Source organism: Myotis davidii, unplaced genomic scaffold, assembly GCF_000327345.1.
Source record: "Myotis davidii unplaced genomic scaffold, ASM32734v1 scaffold205, whole genome shotgun sequence".
Lineage (NCBI taxonomy): Eukaryota > Metazoa > Chordata > Mammalia > Chiroptera > Vespertilionidae > Myotis > Myotis davidii.
The window spans coordinates 5,052,671-5,058,670 of NW_006297573.1; the positions used below are offsets into that span (position 1 = coordinate 5,052,671).

General features: G+C 45.5%; 1 protein-coding gene across 2 annotated transcripts in view; it reads right to left on the reverse strand.

Annotated features, from left to right (window-relative positions):
• Positions 1–5,962, reverse strand: part of GRIN2B (glutamate ionotropic receptor NMDA type subunit 2B) — a 416,163-nt gene extending 410,201 nt beyond the window's left edge. Inside the window, exons 1-2 of one of the 2 annotated variants that reach the window (XM_015570169.1) lie at positions 5,705–5,962; positions 4,473–4,911 (exon numbers count right to left, since the gene is read on the reverse strand). The gene's annotated coding sequence lies outside the window, so the exon portion shown is untranslated. Of the gene's footprint in view, positions 1–4,472; positions 4,912–5,700 lie in introns of both variants that reach the window. The other variant, XM_015570170.1, reaches the window with a different exon arrangement.
• Positions 5,963–6,000: the final 38 nt, after the last annotated feature.

A 6,000-nucleotide genomic window follows, 5' to 3' on the forward strand; every position in this document is an offset into this window, starting at 1 on the left:
CACACGTCACTGTAGTCAATTATGTGGTGCACATAGTGCTGACACTAAGCAGCTACACAACCATAAGCAGAAAACTCGATGTCCCTGAATCTCGACTTCTTCATCTATTAAATGAGAAGGTCAGAATACACGCTTTCTAACAGGTCACAGAGCTCTGAAATTGTTGATCTCATCTAGCATCATAACTTCAAATTGTTCCTGTACCGATGAGAACAAACAACAAATAGCATCATCTACTAATTTAATATTTATCCATTCGTTTAATATTTTAACTATCTTTTTATGTGCCAGTCACTGTGCAATGATTCCAACTGATAACACTTCCATACCTGACCTTGAGGGGCTCACAAACTTCTTAAAGAAACAGGGCATGTTAACAAAATTAGGATAATGTGTACTATTAACTGCAAACAGGTGCTGGCGGTGCACAGAAGGCAGAGCAATTATTCTGCGTGGGGCAGTCAGGGAGGATTTCAACAAGGGATCAGCATATGCTCTGTCTAGGTCCCTTCTCTGACAATTTCAGCTGAAAGTACTAGAAAGTGAAAAGACAGAAATAACGTAGTTGGAGAGTAACAAGGAACCAACCAAAGGTTCCTGAACACACCTCTCTTGGGTTCACAGGACCCCAAGACCACATCCACCTAATGAATCTTGTGTAATGGCGGCAGACATACCATGGACAGCCACAGGTAAAGCTCAGAAACCTGCCTCCTTTGAGTGATGCTTGCTCCCTCATCGGTTCTTCTATGCTCTGCGTCCCTCCAAAAGACAATATCAATTCAACCGCTAATCTACTCTCCCTGGAGACTTCTTGTGGTTGCAAAGAGGGGATGCTCTTTAATAAATGCAAACAATTCATTAGACCAGTAACTCTTTTGATCTATCTTATCTACAGAGATCCGATTGTATGCACAGTGCCAGAGACTGGAAATGTAGTTGACGGAAAGAACGAAATTTCTAGAATGCTTAAGGAGGGTGTAGGGCAGTAGTGAGGAAAAGGAGCTTGTTCACTCCTGACCCCAGCAAGTTACAGGAGGTGAAGTGTTCTGTCAGCCCCAGGCTTCACTGTTAAGGAGAGAAGACTATCATTCAGAACAATAGTTTTCCAACCTTTAAATCACGTTTCACCCTGGCTCCCTCCTGGTCCCTGGCTTCTATAGGCAGATTTGTTTGCTATGGTTCCTTTCTCCTGACTCCTTCTGTATTTCATAGTCCATAAATATTAATGAAATTTTTGCTTTGACCTGTTAGTAGTAGTGGACATGTCACCTTCATTTTTATGTTTTTAAACAAGAAAATAGGGGGTGAAGTGGGGAATCCTGCATCCTGAATTCATCATATCCATGGAGGAGATGGGAGAATGTTCTCCAAGTTTACGGGGATGTGGCCAAGGGCTGGATCAGCTGGGTCCTTTCTCCCTATCAAGAGCCACTCATCCCACCAACCAATTCCAGTTCACGTTTCCACCTCCCAGGTGCCCATTGTCTCTCCACACACAAGGCTGGGTGGGTGTACATGAAGGTCAAGGAAGATGGTCAGTCTGAAGCCATCTTTCTGGAGGTGAAGCAAGAATACACAATCAAGGTGCCTGCTGTTCCTCCCTTCACCAGAGGAAGTCGCTCTTCTCACTCAGCCTAAATAGAAAGGCACTGGGTGTGCAAAGTAGTGACTAGAGACAATTTTTTCCTCCTTTTCCTCTTCTGTCATTTTGTTTCCTTATTATTCTTCTTGCCTACATTCACCTCTGTCATAAATTACACACATATCGTGGCAAAGCAAGACTTTTCAGACAGGCAGGCTTCCTAGGGATGGAACCAAAGGAGAGAAGAAATGACACAATCCAGGGGTACACATCCTGCCCTCTCTTTGCATGCTAACATCTACCTCTCAGAGGCCATGCTGTTCTGTGTTCACTGGTCCATCCTGCTTTGCTACACCTGAAACACGGAGATAGAAGACAACCATGCTGTTCTGATTTCCTTGAAATCACCAACCTAACCTCCTCAACCGTGCTTTCCTGGGAAATCTTTATTTCCCATTAATTTTTTTCTTAATTGTACATCTTGAAAGTTCCTCAATTAATATTAAATGTTCTCTCTATCCCTCCCACCAGCAACCACATCTCTTCTCCTTGTAACCCACACTGTAGGGGAGGGGGTGTGTGAAGGAGAGAAGACAAAATAGAACCCAATCAGCTCTTTGTGCTATGAGGAAAAAAGACAGAACAATGGTCCCGAGACAGCCCAGAACACCACTGAGTCACACAAAATCTGCTCGGGAGGACAGGAACACCTTCCTTCTCTACAGGGTTCCCAAAATGGCTTTGGGTGTGGAAAAGGTACAGACCACCTGTGGGGATTCCTCCTAGGATCCTCAGAAGCCCTTTCCAGTAGGAATTCCATTCTTTTCTCTTGGTAGCTTTCTCATCTCTTGGTCCTCCTCTTCCTCAGCACCCTCTCCTTTTCACCTCTTGTCCTTTGCCTAGTCTTGGGGCTGACTAATGCTGCCCCAGAACCTGGCTTCACCTCATTAACAACCAAGGCAAATGTGGCTGAGACCCTGTCGAAAGGACTTCTGTCAACCCCATCACCAACTAACGTGACGAAAGACCTACTCAGTGCAGAGCACTGTCATCAGCACCAAGAATGCAGAAGAGGGCATGTGTCCTTTGATACCCACCTCGCCTTGCCCACCTGCACCTATGAGATCAACACACCTGGAGCTGCATTTCTCACCCATACCTCTATTCTATTTTGAAGTAATTTTTAGAGTTCATCCTCCCACTTGAAGGAGTAGAAACAGATGCAGAACCAGCCCAGGTGTCTCTAAGGTGAGCACACATCAGATAACCTCAGCTATTTGTGGACATGACAAGAACATGGTTCAAAGTGGGGTCCCACCCTCGCACTCTGATGACACCATGGTTATAGATTAATGGTTAAGCAATCAAGGTTCAAAGGAATAAAACCAGGGGCAGAGTGTAGCACATTTGGATCACATCCATCCTTTTTGGACAATGAAGAACTATCTTCTACTGTGATGCTGAGAAACAAGGACCTTCCGCTACTTCCCCGACACCCCTTCAGTAGTTCAGATTAATGCTAAGTATTGTTATAAAAAAAATACCAAAAAAAAGATTTTTTTGGGGGGTGGGCGAGAATACTTTAAGAAAGATTATTGATGCTAATGATTCTACTACATTATTTTGAGGATCTTTATGTCGACTCGAGTGCTACATTTGGGTGCCTTCAGAGTTTGGGGATATATGGCCAGTGGACCAAGGAGAGGAACAGCCAGCTCACTATCATGGCTCTTCGGCACATGGATATTCTGATTTCCTCAGGAGTTGTCTTGGATTACATGAGTGACTAGCTGAGGAGTCACTAGCTAAGTCTTTTCCATTTCTCCTGCTATTTCTCTTTTCAAGTTCATGCAAATACTGCCAAACCCCATTTCACATATCATAAAAAATGATGAGAGGAGGAAAAATTAAAGTATGAACTCTGTTCTGAGGGTACAAGACTCACACATGCAAACGGCACATCTCTTTGTTTAACACAAAGGCTCACGTGTCGAATCCTGCACCCCTTCCACATGCACAGCATTTTAGAACTCTGCAAGATAGCCATTTTGCAAGAGTGTGGAAGTAACAGTTTGCTTGGAGGATGTGTGGGTATAAATAGATGTGTAGACAGAAGGAGAAATTTATAGCTCAAAAATAATAGCACATGGAAAAAAATACAAATTAAAAGCAGAATATTGACAGAATTCCTTCTTTCCAAGCTTCAGATTTAAGTCCTCTTAACCTGCAGCATTCTTCAATTCCAGGTGATCTTAGACCAGCCAGATTCCCCACCTAGACCTGCCCCTCTGCAGTAGGCCGCCCAGGATCTCTGGGCCTAATGTCAACCCCTTAGACAGCAAGTGGACTTCGGGGCAATAACCACAGTGATCTCAGTCATTATCTTCATGTTTAAAGGGCACAGAAAGGATGCCCTGGAAGACAGGGCCAGGAGATAGAGAGAGAAGCATGGAAGTGGCAAGGGGGAAAGCTGGGGAGGGAGCGGGGGGGGGGGAGATTTCTAGATTCCCATAAAATCAGAGCTTTAGCACTGGATGAATAAAATGACATTTAACTTGAAAATCACACAGGTTTCCCAGTCGTGACTGCATAAAAAAAGAAGAAGAAAAGAAAAACCCTTATGCCATTCAACATCCTCTGTTCCTATAGACATCCACCCCCACTGCCTCCAAAAAAACCCAAAACCTGTTTGATAAGGAAGGAAAAGAAATAACATGGGAGTTTTCCCCCTTTGTAATAAGCCTGTCTCCCCAGACCAGCATTATTTTATCGTCGTGTTACCTTTTCTTCCCCCCCAAAAAAAAAATCCACTTGAGGGACTTGAAGAGAGATAAACAAAGAATCTCTTACCCCAGGTGAGAAGAAAATACAATAGAAGGTGCCTTACCTGGGTTTGTAGAAGCCAAACCTCTAGACGACCGGATTAAGGGAGTGAGCATGTTGGGAATGTCCAAGCTCCTCTTCTCGCTTGCATATCCACATAAGAAAGATGAAGGATAAATGAAAGGAAGGTAATTTAAAATCCAATTTATCGTGAATTTTGTTTGAAATCTTGTGTCTTGAAGAGATGCAAATTCAAAGAAAAAAAAAGGATTGAATTCAAAGGTAAGTCAGTGGATGGAGAGCAGCTCACGATGCAGAATCCAGAGTAATTATTCCCTTTGCATGTGAGGTTGGTGGCTGGACTATTGTTTTTTTTAATGATTCCTCTGGCAATTATGGTTTTTTTGATTTTTGGAGCGTTAGTGGAGGAGGCTGTGTGTAGAGAAGCTGGGGGCCAGCTCTGTCCCTCCTCGGAGCATGGTCATTCCCAAAGCGTCCCCTTCCTAAGGGGGAAAAAGAGGCTGTTAGAGGGTTTTATTCCAGGATGCCCCGGAGGGTGAGAAAAATGCATTCTGAAAAAGATATCAATTCGTTTTCAGGAAAACGGGGTTGGAAACCCCGCATTTCCCACAGAGTGCACACGAGAGGAATTGAAAACAGCTGGCACCGGTCTATAAATAATTCAGAAAAGGTCTGGCTATACCATTCCTGGGACAGGCATGGATGAGAGGTGGGAAAGCCAGGCTGAATGGAAGCGGAGAGAGGGCGGGAGGGAGGAAGCGAAGGAGGGAAGTGGAAAGGCAGGAGGCAGCGAGGGAGAAGCGGTACCACATAGCAATGCACACGCACACACACGCAGGAACACCATCCCCACTTAACTCGCCAGCGAGTGCGGCCCCCAGCCCCATCTGCATTGCTGCTGACACGTCTGTCTCGCTCTGCCCATCGCTTCCAGCAGCAGTGCCTCCTCCCACCCCGGGCTGGTGCTGAATGGGTTCTGCTTGTGCATAGGGTGCACACTGGGCATTTCTTGGAAGGGGCACACTGACACGCGCGCACAAAAAAAAACCCCCCCCGCCCAAAAAAAAGACCACAGGGAGCCCTACCCTTTCATCCTAAAAAGAAATCTTTTTTGTTTAAGCCACGTCCAAATTAGCAATTACCGGGTTCTGCTGGATTGTAGAGCTTTACCTAATACCAGGCTGGTTATCCGTTCCACTGCTTCGACCCTTTATCTTCCCGACAGCCCAAACCCCCAAATTAAGACAAGAGACTCCAAAGCCAATGCTTACATACCGGCTCTGAGCACCTCGGCGACTGCAGAGTCTCGGGAGAGGGGTGGCCGGTGGCGGGGGGATGGAGGGTTTTCCTTGCCTACCAGGCAGGATTAAAAATCCGTCTTGAGGGTTTTTAAGTTCATGGCTCTTCTTTGCACAGCAGACGAAAATGCATTCGGACGCCAGCACTTCGGGGTTGGGGTGATCAGAAATCACCCTGGCGAGCACTTGCGATAGAGCAAAGCCCCGAGATTTCCTAGAGGTGAAGAGACAGAAGGAAGCGGTTTTGAAAGGGGGTGGGGGACCTTCCTTTCT